This window comes from Homarus americanus, unplaced genomic scaffold (assembly GCF_018991925.1).
Source record: "Homarus americanus isolate GMGI-L3 unplaced genomic scaffold, GMGI_Hamer_2.0 scaffold25483, whole genome shotgun sequence".
Classification (NCBI taxonomy): domain Eukaryota; kingdom Metazoa; phylum Arthropoda; class Malacostraca; order Decapoda; family Nephropidae; genus Homarus; species Homarus americanus.
Genome location: NW_024726235.1, coordinates 1569147 through 1589094, shown reverse-complemented (window position 1 = coordinate 1589094; position 19948 = coordinate 1569147). Strand labels below are relative to the sequence as shown.

The 19948-nt window shown below is 45.3% G+C and overlaps 1 protein-coding gene across 9 annotated transcripts in view; it reads right to left on the bottom strand.

Annotated features, from left to right (window-relative positions):
* The window catches only part of LOC121865409 (serine/arginine repetitive matrix protein 1-like), a 137307-nt gene that overhangs the window by 94266 nt on the left and 23093 nt on the right, over window positions 1–19948 (bottom strand). For 6 of the 9 annotated variants that reach the window (XM_042364781.1, XM_042364778.1, XM_042364785.1 and 3 more), the window contains exon 2: window positions 8952–8987. The gene's annotated coding sequence lies outside the window, so the exon portion shown is untranslated. Of the gene's footprint in view, window positions 1–4527; window positions 4578–8951; window positions 8988–19948 lie in introns of all 9 variants that reach the window. The other 3 variants (XM_042364782.1, XM_042364779.1, XM_042364783.1) reach the window with 1 other exon arrangement.

Here is a 19948-nt window from a genome sequence, read left to right as displayed (position 1 = left end):
ACGTAATTACATTTATGATGCATTGAAGTCATAATTTTAATAAGTAATTTAAAGGTTAATCACAATGGAATAAATTTGTTTAGTCACGAAGGAACATCAGCGTGTCATTCAGAATCCTGCACAGGTGAACATTTCATTACTGTCAGGTTACATGGCGTCTTTGTCTCCCCGATACACCCGCTTCAGTTCACTTCAGTTCACTTCAGTGTGGGAAATAATTATATTCTGTATTATGGTACGGGATGAAGTCGTGTACTGGGAGTAATTGTTGTCATGGAGAAGAGTGAGTAGAATTTGGTCATTATCTGCTTCAGTGTCAGGTGGGTAAAATGTTTCTCCCAGTTAGTTAGCCAGAGGTGGCTCATACAGGTAAACAAGACTGATTATCCAGCTGGTTATTGGCAGTGTGGGCCAGCAGACAGGTACACAAGCACGGGAGGCTGGTAGTGGCCAGTTTTATCCTCTGGCGGGAAGAAAGTAGGGTAAAGCCTTCCTCGGAATAAGATAATTAGTAAGTCAGAAAGGGCGGACATATGGTTGCCGACTCCACAAAAACGGTACCTTGATATGATATGTATGTGTGTCGTGTTTAGCAGTCACCACCTCGGTAACAACAACAACACTGTAGCAACTGCGGCTTTGGGCTGGCATAACCCACAACAAACCGCAGTTATGTCAGCGACACAACCACCAGCTGGCCACACACACACCACCACGATAAACTGGCACAAACTGTCTGGCCACCCTCTCCATCGGCTGCTGCTGTGGTTGGCTTTGGTGAAGGTGCTGTAGAGACGGTAGTAGTGGTGGGTTGTAGGTCATATGGGCTCCACTCTTAATAAGTCCCAACCTAGCGTAATCCAACCATTAGAGTTGAGGCCCATTAAAACTAGGCCCACCAGAACTCGGCTTAAGCTCTAATGGTTATGCTAGTTTGGGAGCCAATAGGACTGGGGCCCACTTGACTATTCATCGTGATGGCAACGACGGTGGTGAGACGTGAGGTAACGTTATCAGTCGTTATCAGTGTGATCAGTCGCTTGGTCGTGGTTGTGAAGGTCAGATAGTGAGGGAGAGTGTTGGGTGGGCGGAAGATGTGGGCGGTGAGGTACAGGGCTGTGACCTGGGGACGTTCAGAGGGCGTTTCCTGCACGTGCACGAGGGGGAGGGGTCAAACGTGTCCTGGGGAGGTTTTCTGTGGCTTCGGTCTTCCTTGTCCTCACAGCTGAAGGTGGCGTCACTGGACATAGAAACTGAAATGTTAAAAGAAAATTTTCCACCTTTCATTGGGATTTCATTTACAAACATGGATCCTGGTGATTTCAAGGTGGGTCACCAAGTCTGCCACTACAGTACACTACACAGTCCTGGTTCACGTGTAATGTTACTCACACTCTGGAGGGGAGGGGAGGGAGGGAGGGGTGGGGGCTGGTAACGACTGACCACCTCATAAAATACTGCAGCTGTGAGGTAATTCATACAAAACGCTTCCTGTCTGAGGCGTGACCGGAGTGTACACCGTATACAAGACTAAATAAACGAAAATAATGATGATGAACAGTCGGAGGAAGAGGAGGAAACCTAACACTGAAGAAAAGAAAATACACGAAAGAATAACACGATAAAGAGAAACAGGAAGAAACAGAGAGATGGTGAGGAGGGGAAGCAAGAAGAACTGAGAACATGAGAAATTAACGGGAGAGACAGTAACAGATGATGATGATGATGGTGATGGTGATGATGATGGTGATGATGATGATGATGATGATGATGTTGGCTACCATGCTCAGTACAGCACCTTTTTCACCTATGCACCAATTCTCCCTCCCATTTACATATACGTTATCACTCCCACCCTTTTCATCCCCTTCCCATCCCTTCCGCTGTTTCATCCTCTTCCATCACTTGCGCCTACACCTACACTCCCTCCTCCACCATCTAGTCATACAAACAATCACACACACACACACACACACACACAACTGTAAACGCGCGGGTGTTATTCCAAATATGCAGAAAACAATGCGACGAAAACAAACAGACAGACAGGGCAACAAATCATCTGAAAGAAGAAGAAGGGTTTAATGAATCTGTCTATGTTCACCTGTCCAAACACACACACACACACACACACACACCTGTATACGCGTCACCAGTCCCTACACTTCCTGGTGGAGGGAGAGGGGGGGGGGGGCGGTGAATATCCCGCACCTGCCGCTGGGATTATTAATTCATTTATGGCAATTAAGTCCGCTGAATGTACCCTGATAGGATTTGCTGTCAGTATAAAACGGGAATCTATTTGTTACGGCCTCTGAAAAACTCGCGGCGATGTCACCCAATCTGTGTTGATGAAGTTGTCTAGAATTAATTGTTTTTATTATCTATTCTTGTTTCCTGTGTCTGGGCGACTTTTTGCCGCGTGTAAAACCATCCCCGAGGCAGAAATACAAGAGCTAGCTGATAAAAATGATTATATTAGATAAATAAATTAACAAAACAGGATAGATTTCCTCTGGGGGGGCAAAGTTCGTCCACATCCGTCACTGTCGGTGGAGTTCAACGCCAGGCTCCCGCCAGAGTTCACTGAGCCATTACAATGGACCCTCGTACTCCGCCCACTCCACTTATTTTTACACCTTTATACACATTGCATCCTACAGCACTCCTACAGCACACACACACACACACACCCCATTACCATCAGAACAGTGCCACCATGAGCAGTTAACACCACATGACGTTCCCTACACCCCCACGGAAGCGTACTTATAAGAACTACGCCAGACGAACATTCGCCTGTGTTCTAGTAACGATGACATAAGCAATTCTCCATGACTTTTGATTGACTATGCTCGTGGTAGAGTCAGTAGAGTCACAACACAGAGTACCACAGTTAACCACAGCAACACTGTGGTGTAATGGTGTAAGGGTCAGCATGCTCGCCTCGCAAGTGAGCAGACCCGGGTTCGACCATCGGGCAGGGTGAAACTATGGGCAAGTTTCTTTACTCCATTTGCCTCTGTCTACACAGCAGTAATTGGAACCTGGATGTTAATCGACTTGCCAATCGTGTTCTGGGGTAATGGTTAGCCAGTGCAGTTGGCGAGCTGTCCGGTCTTCTCGGACTATTCCTTGACACTGGGTCATGCAACTCGTTAAAACCTTAAACAAATTCACGCCTAGGTGGCCCTTGGGCCGGCCATCCTCGTTACACGAGGGGCAACCATTATATTATATAGAGGATGTGGTCACGTATACAGCATCATTACAGCATCACATTCAACACAGTCATAAACACACAGTTACAGCTGGCGTGTAAAGGTGAGAATTATCACCGACAGAGGAACACAAAGACCAGTTATGTAAACACTGGTCAGGGGTGGAGTGCTCCTGCTGGTGCCGCCCGTCAGCCATCACCGCCTCTGTCCTCTGTACCCGCCACTGTTGCAACTAGTGCACACACACCAAACCCGACGTAACCTAACCTAACCTAACCTAGCCAATACATAAAGTAACTCTCTGAGGATCTCAGGTAATTCCAACATAGGTAAGAGATAATGTATTCAGTAGGGTACAGGTGTGTGTGTGTGTGTGTGTGTGTGTGTGTGTGTGTGTGTGTGTGTGTGTGCGCGTGCGTGTGTGTGTGTGTGTGTGTGTGAGTGATGTGTGAGGCGGCAGGGAAGAGGGCGCTGACTCACCCTGGGTCAACGACACACACACACACACACACACACACACACATTAACACTCAACCCACAGCTGAAACACATCATCATCATCATCATCATCATCCCGCTAATGAACTCTCCTGGTCTTCCGTACAACACTTAAACTGTTCATTCGCCTTCAGTAAGTACAGAGACAATAACCTTTAAAAAATATATAAATACCACAACTTGTTCAATAATATTCTTACAATTCTCAATAAATTCTAAAACACACTGAAGATACGACACAGCCGCCTCTAGACACTAAAGTAATCTATTTTAATCTTCAAATACCTGAACACTAATCAACAGGTGTCATTAATAGCTTAAGATCCTGGTGATATGCAAATTTTTTTGAGTGGTGGGCCATGGTCGCCAACCCTCAGCACGTATTTCCCCTGAGGACCTACAACATGGTCGTATCTTTATGGCCCGTTAGATAATGTGGTTCTCCTCGCCTCACTGTCTCTTAGCCTTCGTGACTGTCTCAAAGCTCACTATCTCACCAACACTACATAAACATCATCTCAGTGTCTTGGGTCTGTACATGTAGTCTGATAAACTAATCTTGGTTGTCTAGCTGCGTCTGTCTAGCCTCCCCGGGGCCAAGACACTGGGTACAATGTGATTCACCTGAACTTGTTGTGGATGTAGTTATACTTTCTAAAAATGTCAAGACGGTCACTGTTATTCTTGACTGTGCCGGAAGCTCTCTATGTTCTCTGACTGACTCACTCGTTAATGGAGAGATTGTAACTGACTCTTTGTAACTGACTCACTCCATAATAGAGGAAAGTTGACTTGTATGTCCACCAACCTTCTCTCGTGGACGTCTGGGAAAGATCACCAGGTATGGAGTGTGTGTGCCTGAGGAATAAAGAGAAGAGAAATAAACATGGATAAAAGTTGAAGGAAAGAAGGATAAAAAAAGGGAGAGGACATAATAAAAGGGAGAGGGAGAGAGAGGGTACGCCCTTAAACGAGCGGGCAGGACCAAGTTTCAAAGCAATACAAGGGCCCCGGCGTCACCAGCACCACCACCCTGTATCCCTCTATAAGGCGTAGGTAAAGGTTTAAGGCCCTGACTCCAGAAGGTAGGGAGGTCTAGGGGAAGGTAGGGGAGGTCTAGGGGAAGTAGGGGAGCCCAAGGGAGTCTAGGGGTAGGGAGGTCTAGGGAAGGCAGGGAGAGGTCTAGGGGAGGTCTAGGGAAGGTAGGGGAGGTCTAGGGGAAGGTAGGAGAGTTCTAGGGGAAAGGTAGGTGAATCTAGGGGATGGTAAGGGAGTCTAGGGAAAGGTAGGAGAGTCTAGGGGAAGGTAGGGGAGTCTAGGAGAAGGTAGGGGAGTCTAGGAGAAGGTAGGGGAGTCTAGGGGAAGGTAGGGAAGTCTAGGGGAAGGTAGGGAAGTCTAGGGGAAGGTAGGGGAGTCTAGGGGAAGGTTAGGTGGACTCACACCAGACACCCCCAGTTAGGAGAGCGGTCTGGGGGAAAGGAACCTGATCTCACACTGATGGCGTCATTCCTCTTGTCCCCGGCCATGATCTGAGGGAGTAGCCTTCCTTTTTTGTCCGCTGGTTGGCTAATACAGTCTCTAGGGGCTCATAGTCGTGTGTCACTCTGTGTGTTGTGTGTTTGTTGGGTGTCGGCGTTTGTGGTATATATACACTGACCTCCAGACCAGCAGTGTCGCGTCATTAGGGTACACTGAACACCCGTATCAATGTCAGTATTATACATTGATTTCTTTATAATACCACACTGTTGGCCACTGTATCTGCATCATCATTATGCTCTGGGCTCTCGTATGTTTTTGGGTATAATACTAATGCCAATACAGCATGATGACCACTAAGCAGCCTTATTGAAATACATTGGGTACAGCGTTAACGTCAGCACAGCATGGTAAGCACATCAATAGCGGCGGGCGGTACAGATTTCGCTCTAACCAGACTGAGATAGCGGTGCTGTGGATGGCATGTAGGCCAGTGTAATTATCTAGTACTGGGACACCGCCCTGCCACCCGCGCCGCCCTCCCTGTCACCCGCGCCGCCCTCCCTGTCACCCGCGCCGCCCTCCCTGTCACCCGCGCCGCCCTCCCTGTCACCTGTAGCACCTTTCCTGTCACCTGCGGCACCTTTCCTGTCACCTGCGGCACCTTTCCTATCACCTGCGGCACCTTTCCTATCACCTGCGGCACCTTTCCTATCACCTGCAGCACCTTTCCTGTCATCCAGAACTAACCCAGTATAACTTATTGGTCGTCTTCGTGTTATTATTATTATTATTACATATAGTTATTTATTATTAAGGGGTGTGTGTGTGTGTGTGTGTGTGTTTTTGTGTGTGTGTGTGTGTGTGTGTGTGTGTGTGTGTGTGTGTGTGTGTGTGTGTGTGTGTGTGTGTGTTTTATAACCCTTGCCTCATCATTTAAGAAAGGTAAATAGTAAACACATAACTCACCGTCACCAGCAGCACCCACACGGTACAGCTGTGGTGGTGGGTGCTGTAACGGTACGTGCACCAGCTGTACCACCCATCACGTTTAACGGATCTTAGCGAGAATATGACGAACATGATGAAAACAAACATGACGTGTTGGAATATATATATGTGTATATTGATGTACCGGTCTCCTCCTCCCCACCACCACCACCACCACACCCCGGTACAGTATTATCTACCTGGTACAGTATTGCCCCACCCCGGCACAGCATTATTGCCCCCACCCTGTGCAGTATTACCCCCACCCCGGTACAGTATTACTCCCCACCCCTGGTACTGTATTACCCCACCCTGGTACAGTATACACCACCCGGTAAATATCACCCCACCTGGTACAGTGCATACCCCCCACCCCTGGTACAGTATTATTCCCCACCCCGGTATAGTATTACTCCCCACCCCTGGTACAGTAGACATTCCCCACCCGGTACAGATACTCCCCCACCCCGGTACAGTATTACCCCCACCCCTGCGTACAGCACACCCCACCCCGGCACAGTATTACCCCCACCCCAGCAACATTCCCTGTTCTATTTCAAGTATTCACTGTCTGTGTTGCTCGGCACATACCCACTCCCCTCCTCCCTGCTGTGGGACGTCTCCCCACCCCTCTCCTGAGGACTTCCCACCCCTCCCCGGTACAGGTCTTTCCCCACCACACCACTACCCACCTTCCTCTAGCATGACCATCCGTTTCTGAGCATCCTCCCTCCCCCTCTCCTCCTTCTCCCTCCTTCCTCCTCCCTCCTCCTCCCTCCCTCCCCTCCTCCCTCCTTCAATACATAATCATTGCTCCTCCCAAACTCGTATCAGCACAGGACTTCCCAGAATGTCATATGCTCCTCTTCCTCCTCCTCCTCCTCTTCTTCCTCCTCCTCTTCCTTGCCCCGCTCTACGATTTTTTTAACGCATCTTAATGGTATTTCTTGTTAATTTTCTTAGTTTTAAATGTCAGAGAAAACGATCCATCTCTGCCACCTCTCTTACCTGTTAAAATAGTTCAGAAATACTCCAGGTGTGTGTAAGGGTTGAGTAACGGGTCTGTACTCAACATTAGCAGATTACGTGTAAGTGTACTCTGGTGGGGGCTGTGAGAATATACGTCCCACTTCCACTCTGGGCTGTTGGGTGCTGATGAAGGCAGGTTGGTATGGCTTATTGAACTCTCTCTCTCTCTCTCTCTCTCTCTCTCTCTCTCTCTCTCTCTCTCTCTCTCTCTCTCTCTCTCTCTCTCAGTATTCCAGCATTACCCAACATAAATTGAGAAAACTTAATTACTTAGAATTCTGAGAAAGGTTTTTACTTAACGCTCAAGCACTTCCCCCATCAGCTAGAACTGCCCCTCCCTATCACCATCCCCGCCACTATCACCACTACCCCTCCACCACTACCATCACTACCCCTCCACCACTACCACAAGCACGGTACCCCTTACAACACCACCCCTGCCCCAACACCAGCACCATCCCCACCACTACCCCCCACCATCCCTGCCGGCCACTATGCTCTCCACCCGCCCACCCACCCACCCTCCTCCCGCCCGTTTTTTCTCAGTTCAGGTGCTGCTCTAACACGCGCCCACCTCATGCTACCACCACCACCACCCACGCCACACACCAGCCCACGTGTCTAACCCATGCACCTTGTCAAATCCACGTGTCTAGCCCATATACTAATTCGAACCCACGTACCTAGCCCATACATCTTATCAAGCCCGTGTACCTAACCCATAGACCAAGTCAAGCCCACGTTCAGTACCTAACCCATGCACGCACCAAGTCACCCAACCATCAACCCACGTGTCTAAATCCATGTCCTCTCACCCATGCCCCTAGTCCAATGCCATCCTAAGCGTCCAGCCCACCTTAACAGCCCCTTCCCTCACAGACCAACCCACACTTTCACCACCGCCACCACCACTACTAAGTACTGACCTCTCTGCGCCTCGGGAAGTAAGCAGTTGAAACCGACGTGGGATGAAATAGTTTATTCTTGAAACCCTCGAACATAACCTGAGTGTTTTCACATTTTCACTTCATGAGACGAAAAAAGAAGAAGAAGAATTGAAAGGAGTTATCAGTTTGAGATTCGTCACTTCCGCTCTCTGGTTTTTATACAACGGTAATGAGAGGCACGTAACTGAAGTACTAATCTTGGTAATGGTTCTAAGGAGTTCAGACACGTCAGCTCGGGGAGGCAAAATATATATATTTGATTGAGGCAGTTTGCATAAATTTCTCTCTTCAATATCTGGTAGACTAGGCTGGGGTTAATGGCAGCAGATGTGAGTGGTGGTGGAGGCGCAGAAGGAGGCACTAAGTCAGGTTATGGTGGTACAGTGTGTGTGTGTGTGTGTGTGTGTGTGTGTGTGTGTGTGTGTGTGTGTGTGTGTGTGTGTGTTATAGAGGCATACTGAATGAATGATCAAGAACTTGTTGTGATCTGCATTAGAGAGGAGAGTTTGACGCGTGTAGGCCGGGGGGTGCAATGAAGAGTCCAAGGTATAAGCGGGCTGAGGGCGCGGGAGACATATTCTCTCATCGGGTTAGACGGTCAGTCAGGGGAGGCATTCATAGAGCTCACTGACTCATGTAGAATAGGAAAGATAATCACGAAGAAACGACAAAAAAAAGTAGCTTTCACATGAGCGAGGAGACACACACACACACACACACACACACACACACACACACACACACACACACACACACACACACACACACACACACACTACTCACTCACCTTGGTACGGCTGATGACCACGGCTGAGTGTCAAGTCTGGTAGGAAGAAAAATAAATAAAATTAGTGGACGGAGCCATGACCCGACAACACAGTACAATACTTACACGGGGAATAAAATACAAAAAAATACGAATTTGTTTATTATCAACTAGAGAAAATAAACGTAAGAATGACGTAAATTGGTAGTGTTAAATAATCAACTCCTCTCAATTTATATACGGTTAACACACAACACACACACACACACATACACACACATACACACACACACACACACACACACACACACACATACACACATACAGACACACATACACACACTAGACTTTCCCAAACTCGCTTCATGCTTGACTCCCAAGTGAGGTGGGCGTCATGCTGTCAGCCACCAACACTCATCAGCTCCGTCACATGATTGCTGCGACACATGTACAACTATTTCCTACCACCGTTCTTTTCTCTAAATATAACCTGGGTGGCTGGAGCCTTGGTTTTGAGTGTTTTTTTTTACGAGGTGTGATATGAATTTGTTTAATAGTTCTTCTCTCCGTTGTTAACAGATCTTTCTTCTCCCCGTTGTTAACAGATCTTTCTTCTCCCCGTTGTTAACAGATGGCTTTATAACGATACATACACATGGACAAGTTTACACTCAACAGTACAGCTCTGCGTCATTGTTTACAAACAACAACTGACACGCACATAACCTGTTTTAACGTTCAATCAGGTTCCAGTTTAAAGATGTTCAAACGGAGATGATTCTTAAGTTTATTTATGACCACTAAGGCGATACAGTAGTTCACGCCAGAGTCTTGATATCATTTCAGCGCCATTTTTTTTGTCAGTAACTTATTGTCATTTGTCAAATCAACAACTATACTGTACGTGTTTTTAAATTCCAAGTTCACGGAAGGAAATTATCGTTTCGAGTATTTTCAGAATCGATGTCCAGCTTGGCTATGTGGTGGGCTGGTGTGGAGGGGGGAGGGGAGGGGTTGACGGAGAGGGGTGAGGAGGGGCAAGGAGGGGGTGAGGGAGATCGGTGAGGGGGAGAGTCATCAACACACACACGTCAGCCATGTACCATGTTTTTAGGAGTGTAAACGACTGAGTCCTGGCCGCAGCATCACCCTCTCTCCCTCCCTCCTCAGACAGACAGACAGACAGACATGACTATAAGGGTACAAACACACATCACTAATCACCCCCCTAAGCTGTTAATAATGTACAACACACACACACACACACAGGCCAGAGGTTGTGTGTTATGACTCATGGCTGTATTGACACGTGTACCGACGACAGATGCTACAGCAAAATGGGACATACAGTATTTGTGGTTAAAAGTAAAGAGGATCTCATTTAGAACCCTCTTTTAATTTACCTGATGATTACGCACCGCAAAACTGATTGGAGGGTTAGGTTAGATTAGGTTAGGTTAGGTTAGGTTAGATTAGGTTAGGTTAGATTAGGTTAGGTTAGGTTAGGTTAGGTTAGGTTAGATTAGGTTAGGGTGTTTAATCATCAGGTTCGAAACAAATGAAGTTTTAACATAAACACCTAAACAGGCCAACACAGGTAGACCATGACATCACTCACCGGGGAGGAGACTTACCTGGAGCGACTCTGACGTAATATAAAGATAAGTTATAAACGTGTACACTTATGAGGGCTGTAACCTAACCTAACCTAACCTAACCTAACCTAATCTAACCTAACCTAACCTAACCTAACCTAACCTAACCTAACCTAATCTAACCTAACCTAACCTAACCTAACCTAATCTAACCTAACCTAACCTAATCTAACCTAACCTAACCTAACCTAACCTAACCTAGCAACTACCCTATTATATGACGAAGACACACACACAAACACACACATAAAAGAGAGACAGACAGACAGACAGACAGACAGAGAGCACTTTCACTAAACGCTTGCATGTAAAGAAAAAACCCAGGAATAAGGCGTAGATTGAGGGGTTGAGGGAAGTGGTTAGTTTTAATCGCCTCATTGTGAAGCCTTAACACAGGTTCCCGCGTTATGAGGGCCGGCACGTGGCTCCTCTCCCGCCCATCACACAGTTAATTACGCCAGTTAAACCACCAATGACTGGCCAACCACCCAACCACTCATTTACCTCACTGGCCCACCCTCATACGTCCAGGAGTAGGGGGGGGGGAGATAGGACAGAGTACCTTACCTATCCGCCTCATCCATGGGGTCAGGAGGTGAATGGACAGATAAAAAACCTAACCTATCCACATCACGATAAATTAATGCAAAGATTGACAAAGTAAATCCCTTCAACAAATCTTTAAGAAAATCCTACTGAATTCTATATTTAAATTCCTTCGAAAATATCAATTAAAACCATAAGATTGAAATTTTAGTTACATAATGATAATAAAATTAATAATCACCATAGGAACAACACACAGTATCCCAAGAATGATAATTATAATGGGTATAAATTAATTAATACTCAGGTAAACGAAACTAAGTGAAAATATTTGACTCATTTACAATCGGATGATAATTATTCCTCCATTAAAGCAGAGAGAGACATTCTTCTATCATTCGGCCACATCCTACGATAACGCGACGTTCGTTTTTCTGAATTCAAACAGTGATGCAAATGGGAATGTAAATACTACCAGCGTTAGAATCACATGTGTGCTCACCCCCCCTCCAATCCTCAGCCCACACCCTCACACCCCCAACCCACCACCCCAACCCACCCTCACCCCCAACCCACCCATCCCCCTCAACTACACACACACACAAGGGAGAGGCGCATCACTACCAGCTGTCTCTTCTCTTGGACTAACTACTACCATTACTACTACCACACCCTGTCTAACATTCCTCACTTTCCATCCCGACGAACAAAAATAAAAGTGGACCACACTATCGACCTGGCCCCTGCGGTATGCCAAGCTCTCGGGGCATTCACAGTAGACACGTCCATCCATTCCTCCCTAGAAAGTCATTTGGACTCTCACCTGATTCCTTAAAGTTTACACAGTAGACCATATCACCCACCTAACGCCATACAAGGGAGAAACAGACAGACAGACAGGCAGACAGACAGAAAGAGAGATAGACAGACAGACAGACAGAAGGGAAGAGAACGAATACAACAGCCTTACAACTCAGCTCAATATACCTGTACACAAGAAATAGATAGATAATAAAGGTATCATGTATCAGCATAAAGACCACACACACACACACACACACACCCATCAGCTGCAAACTATAATAATTTTGTATGTTCAGTTCATGTTCCTTCTCCTTTCAATCAATAAGCTTTTAATTAAACAATACCTACATGTCTTTGTATGTAATAAGTCATTTCTTGTCTAATGTATATTTTCAGCCTTCGGGCTGCAGAACTTTCTCAATAAACCGTTAATTATTATTATTATTATTATTATTATTATTACACACACACACACACACACACATTGTTATATTACACATGCAAGTTGAGGATGTATGTACGTATGTACTATTAGAATAAGTCTCCAAACTGCTATTAGCTATTATATCCATGGTTGGTATTGTATCATTCCCTTTGGTTTGGTTTGGTTAAGTTAGGTTTGGTTAGGTTAGGTTAGGAGCAGAAGAATAAAGAAACTTATGTTCGTGACTGTACATCTTCATGTCTCGGGGCGTATACTCGTGATTACCTGCGTACGGTAATCACGAGGCGGCTGCTGAAGGAGACGTGACGGAGGTACGATTTCTCACGGGTTCTTAGATCACGACACTGAAATAATTTTTTTTTTTTTACTTATTAATATTATATTCCGAGTGATAATGATGAGGTGAGGGTGGAGGAGAGTTGGACCGTGTCGGTGTGTGTGTGCGGGGTCAAGAGCCTCAGTTGCTTGACCACACCTTCCCACTGGGTTCGCTGGGCCGGCTGGTTCACTGTAGTGGTTCGTTGAAATGGTTTGTTGGTGTTTTTGTTCGGAGAAAAGGCTTGTTGATGTGGTTCAGAAAGGTGATTTGCTGAAGTGTGGTTCGCTAAAGCACATAACTAAGATACCACAATGAATGGAAGCAAGGATGTGACTAGCTGAAGTAGTTCGCTGAGCTGGATCATAAAGACGGTGGGTCACTGAGGTGATTCGCTAGGATGGTTCGTTCAAGTGTTTCGCCATGACGTTCTGTACTACGATTGGTGTCACTGCACAACTCAAAACCAAATATTCTAAAAAAAAACAATTAACACACAATTACTTCTAACGTATACAAACAGAAACAGGAAAAAAACGCCAGCATTATCATCCTACTCCTTTTGACAGACTCCATTACGGTGAAGCTTCTTAACTCAAGATTATAACACAAGAAGAGAAACTACGATTCCTCAAGATGGCGTCATTATAACACAAGAGTTGCCAGATTAATCACCACGAATAACTTCTTGGTATTTTTCGCCAAGTATACACACGAGTTGGTAAGCAGTGAGACGAGACGTTGGCTATCATCGCTTCTTATGGTGACTAAAACACCTTCTCGCCTCTACCACTATCACCAACCACCACCTCCATCACTACAACTACCACCGTCACTACCACCGTTCACCACCACCATCACCACCACCGTCACAGTGAGGTGGTCTTCTCCGTTCCTCGCCCTCATGAAGACTGGTGTACCTGGATTGCGGAAATGAAGGCATTAATTAGTTGCATTATACGTGAAGGTGTCCAATTAGAGGCGGAATTTCAGTGCAATTTTGACAGGAAGGATTCACAATTTTTCAGACCTGGAAGATGACCAAGTTTCAGTTGACTTTACCTAGTTTGACCTAATTTAACTTTACCTTACCTTAACTAACTTAATCTAATCCAATTTAAGCTCAATTTAATCCAACTTCACCTAAAATAGACTTATTGAACCTAAGCTAACTTAACCTAACTCATACTAAATATAATCTGATTTCAACTAACCAAACCACACCACACCACACAAAACCACACTACACCACACCACACCACACTACACCACAATACACTACACTACACTACACTACACCACACCAAACCACACCACACCACACCACACCACACCACACCACACCACACCAAGTCCACGGTTTTAATATGAATGGAAATATGGATGCAGTTCCGGTCGGTAAAATAATACGCCCCAGTTTTGATTCCACTCGTCATCTTCCTGCCACAGCTAAAATGGTCCGTTAGGTGCTGTGTCATACCTCAAGGTGGCGGGAAATATACCTCACAGATAGATATGGCCAAGAATTATGTGGTAGATCTCTCTCTCTATAGGCTTTAAACCTCTTTGAGTACGATTAGAGGAGCTGATTACGATATTTTAACCTCCTTGAGTACGATTAATTATTCCATTAAGTAAGATACGATGACCAATGCCCCCAGAATGCGATGATATTGTACTCAAGGGGTCAAGTCATCGTACTCATGGGATTAAGTCATCGTACTCAAGTGGTTCAGTCATCGTACTCAAGGTGTATTGGTAGATCTATAGATATAATTATTTACACCCATTTATACACATCATGAAAAAATTACTGAGATATTTAACTCACACACAGCAGAGACACGTGTGTAAACCTATCTCGTGGTCGTACAGCTGAACACACACACACACACACACACACACACACACACACACACACATACACACACACACACATACATATCAAAGAGAACTATCGCTAAAATTCGATAATCAATAATAATCTTTATCCAATACACCAAATTACATAAATTATCGCCAAACTTCACCAAATTAATATCTTTGGGTAAATTATAAACCTTGATTATCGCTGAAATTCGCCAAACAATGAAACTTTAATCTTATCGCTGAAAGTCGCCACCGAATATTATACCTGAGGTGATAATTAAAATGTTTGAGACAGTCGGTGGTGAAAGACTAGAGGGTGACACCTTAGGACACTGACAGCCGCCCGTGAGAGTGGAATGTGGTGAGTGGAATGTTAAAGTCCAGGGTAATGAGGATACTGACAGTGTGGAGGGAGGGTGTGGAGCAGAGTGTGGAAGGTATATAGGTGGTTGTGGTGGAGGGAAGGAGGAAGGGTGTAGATGGAGGGAGGGTGTGGATGAAGGGAAAGAGGAAGGGTGTGGATGAGAGTATGGAGGAGGAGGGTATGTGTGTGTTCTGTAGTGTGGAAGAGTGAGGAAAGAAAGGTGTGGAAGTGGATATATGCGCGGAGGTGAAGTGTGGAGGGGGGGGGGCAAACTCAAGGTGTACAGCTGCCTCCATTCAATCAATCAATATACCTATACCTGTATTAATTAACTCGGAGGTAATTTTGAACACCTGATATAAACCTGAGACTTATAAGCTCTTTCTATATAATACCCATATAACAAGTGAACCTTATATCATTTTCGTTTAAAGTTTTTTTTTCTCGTGAACTTATAAATCTTGGGTAAATTTACTAGTCCAAATAGCACCCTGTAATTAACGTACATGAGGTGTGTGTGTTGTTTCACTCTCTCTCTCTCTCTCTCTCTCTCTCTCTCTCTCTCTCTCTCTCTCTCTCTCTCTCTCTCCTCTCTCTCTCTCTCTCTCTCTCTCTCTCTCTCTCTCTCTCTCTCTCTCTCTCTCTCTCTCTGTCGCTCCTTCCTTCCTCACTCCCTCCCTCACCCCCCCTTACTCCATAGTCCTATAATTATCTCATCCTAAGCCAACACGTGATACCTTATTTTCAAGCCTCGAAAATTAAGTGAAGTTAAACCAGATTGAGATTTATACGTCAAGAGCTTTGGTTGTCCTCATAGGGATCTTGTCATACTTTTACACACACACACACACACACACACACACACACACACACACACACACACACACACACACACACACACACACACACACACACACACACACACACAGACACACACTTTCTGTTTCTTCGTCTGGGTCTGTGTTCTTGGGCAGCCGTCTGTGACACCTTCAGCTCATCGCATACCTGGCTGACTGGCTCGCTGACTTGCTCACTGGCTGTGTTCCACGAGCCAGATAAACAGTATAGATTAAACACAAACCCATAATGGAAACAATGTGAGCATACTGTAAGAAGCTAAGATGCAATAGAGCTTAACACATATCTCAACACACACTCTCTCTCTCTCTCTCTCTCTCTCTCTCTCTCTCTCTCTTTGTTTTTATCCATTATCACTAGTTTTCACCTTCTTCCATCTTCAGTCTTTAATTTTTTTTCTCCTTATTTTTATCATAGTGATTCCTTTAAGCCCTCAATTGCATCCGTTTATCCCCGAGTGACTGATGTGATAGGTTGTCCATCATCCTCCCTCACTCCCTCAAGCACGTCCTCGAGAGTACCTGAAGAAGGAAGCCTGAAGGTATAACTCGTGGTCTCCTTCCATCCTCTCTCCTGCAGTTCATCAATTTCTTGTTATTTCTTCTTCAATTCTCTAACTTTACTCTATTTACTCGCTGTGTGTTATTCCATTTGTTTTGATTATCTTATTTCTTCTTTTTTCCTGTTTATTGTTTTTTTTGTATAGTTTTCGGGTTTATTTTTACATGTTTGTGTATTTTCTGTTTTCCTTATTTCTCTTTTTTTCCTAATTCTCATTTTTCTAATTATTCTGATTCGCTTTTCCCCGTCATACATATCTAAGTCCTTGTCTAGCTTCAATTTACACACACACACACACACACTACACACACACTACACACACACACACACTACACACACACACACACACACACACACACACACACACACACACACACACACACACACACATACACACACACTACACACACTCACACACACACACACACACACACACACACACACACACACACACACACACACACACACACACACACACACACACACACACACACACACACACACACACACACACACACACACACACACACACACACACACTTTACCTCCCATCTCTCCATCTACTCATGACAACATCATCGGATACCACACCTCTTTCCTCTCCTCTATTTATTTCTCTTTCGCAAGCACCTAAGACAACAGGAGTAGTTTTCTTTAACTCAGCGAGGCGTGTAAGGGGCGAGAGTGGAGTCAGAGTACCATGGAGTGTGACCAAGTGGTTACAGTACCCACCTGGAGCACATATCAACACACTTATTACTGGAGGGAGGTTTCATGGCGCCACGTCCAGGTGAGAGGAATGAAGAAGTGGGAGGTGGAGGAGGGAGAGTGGGAGGAGGAAGAGGTGCAGGAGGGAAAGGAGGAAGAGGAAGGGGAAAGAGACCATTTTTGGTATTGTTATGTAAGTATATGCTGTGTGTGTGTGTGTGTGATACCCACCACTACTACCATCACTATACCCACCACTACTACCACCATCAGCGTTACAGCAAGAACACGTCTTAAATCACTCGTCTTCGCTTTCTCCACATTTTCTAGTACACTTGGTTCCCCTCAGGAGGATTGCAGGAGGAAGAGGCCATTAGAGAGACGCCCCCGCAACCTCCAGCTTTCTCAGTATCACCTCACTGTTTGACTCTCCTGGAAGACTTCGTGGACCCCTTTCCTCTCTCTACGATTCACCTAAACACTTCAGCCTAGAATATTAACTTGAACACTTTAAGGGTAAACTATGCAAAGTCGAGCCAGATGGTGAAGCCGTTTGGTATAAGTAATCCTGTGTGTTTATTCATTTAGGCACCAGGGGGCTAAATAAAACACCAAGACAAATACATCAACTCAAGATTGTATTTCTAAAACTTCCGTCTTACACTTTTGTCAATGCCGCCATAACAACCTGTGTAGTACTGTATATTAATCTTGTAACCCAATGTTGTCTGTTCTCTGTATTGTCTCAGGTGGGCGTGACAGTACTGTAGTGAATACCGTCATCCCACCGCCCGTCAGATCTGTCATTGCCATCCCCCACCCCCCGTGCATTGTGGGCGTGAAGCCACTAGCGGGAATGCGGGCGTGGGTGGAACTTATAATACGCCACACCCCGCTTGATGGTGGTACGGGCGTGGTTGCGTGGTTGACACAGTGTAGATCGTATCTGATGCTATTAATCACTCTGCCCGTTCTTACGTAAATGACACACCTTTATAACACACACACACACACACATTCTCTCTCTCTCTCTCTCTCTCTCTCACATTAACCCATGACGAGCCAGTGCAAATGTGATTCGAAAGACAGACGGACATTTGGGAAAGAGAAGGAGGAAATAAAGGAGGGGGGAGGTATTAATTAGAAACTAAGAAAACTCTGAAACTGATTAGCGTTAGAGAACAGAAGGATGTGTGGATGAATCTTAACCTCAGAGAACGAAACCTTAACTTATTAGAGAACAGAAAGCATTATGGATGAGTGTGGACCTTTTAGAGAACGTAAGATTGGAAAACCACATCCATTTAACTTTTGGAATCGTTGACGGGCCTTAGAAAACCAGAGACCGTGTGTGTGTGTGTGTGTGTGTGTTGCGCAAGATTATATGTGCAGTCACGCAACAGTTTAATACTCTCTGTTTACATCTGATGGTTGAAAGAAAACAGCTGATCCAAGACTGTTTACATCAGGTGAATGTTAAGAGAATATAGCTGATCCAAGACTGTTTACATCAGGTGAATGTTGCAAGAAAACAGCTGATCGAGACAAACAGCTGATCAAGGACTCTTTCCATGCACTAATAACCCAAAAGTAAACACAACCATCTAAAGACCATTTAAACCAGTTAATGTTCTGGAGAAAACAAAAACAAAATAACAACGCCTCCTCATAAACGACCGAGTCACTGAGTACTACGATCCTGTTGACACAATAGGGAAAGATACTCACCACGACAAAAATAGCGAAAGACTTGGTGGTTAATGTATCGTGTCTCCTCAACGCACGGACGGACTTTGAGGGTCTGTCGCCAATCACCAATAGCATACCCGGATCAACCCCCAATAGATTCTTGTACACATCTTCCTCTTGTGTGTGTGTGTGTGTGTGTGGAGGGTAATTACAAGCTTGGATAAACTCGTTCTTATCCAGTAATCGGTTACATAATTGAGGATTGTCGCTTCTATCCTTGTAACAAATTACCCTGGGATGACATTGCTCTTTTGTCGTATAATTAGTCTTCAGAAGGATATATTGACAATTTATTTTCAAAAGATACAAATATGCTGTTATTAGTAATTTGCTCCATTGTATATTATTCTTACATTATCGTAAATACTCGTAGACCTAATTTGTTTAATAAATCTTCAGGTATTGTAGTCAGAATTAAAAGTGAATTTGTCCGACACTGCACTCGACCGGCTTTACTTCCCCAAATTGTAAGGTCAGGTAAACAATAAACAACTGAATGGTCTGGCAGTGCCTTGGGATCGTACCAGCCACCTCTTAGGACAGTAGGTGAGCGCTGTATCCACTCAGCCACCACCGCACCCCTTGTTCATATATAGGGACGCCCAAATGATGATAAAAGTCAAACGTCGAAAAGTGCCTCACCCTCCTCCTGGGTCCACAAGCCCAGCCTCCTGCAGGAACACCGCCGCCACTGTGTAAACGTCTTCACTCTTTTTGGGAAGATCCTGTATCCGATTTCACAAAGGTTCGTACGATGAGACTACTCCTTGAGTGGATACGTTCACTTAGGAGATGAAATTTAGGTAAAGATTCTTTTTTTTTTCCTTCATAAAGTTAATAAGATAGATTTATTTTCTTTATAACATAAATACGTCTACGGAGGATACGTTTATTCTTCGCCATTGTTGCGAAAAACCAGCCTTTCCACCCCTCTCGCTGACCCCTCTCCACACCAGCCTCCTCACCACCTCCTCACCACCTCTCGCTGACCCCCCACCTCCACACCAGCCTCTCACCCCTCACTAACCCCCCACACCAGCCTCACCACCCCTCACTGACAACCCCCTCCCGCACCAACCTCTCCAGCTCCCCCCTCACCTTCCTCTACGTGACTGAGAGGCGTCTGTCTACACCTCGTTCACC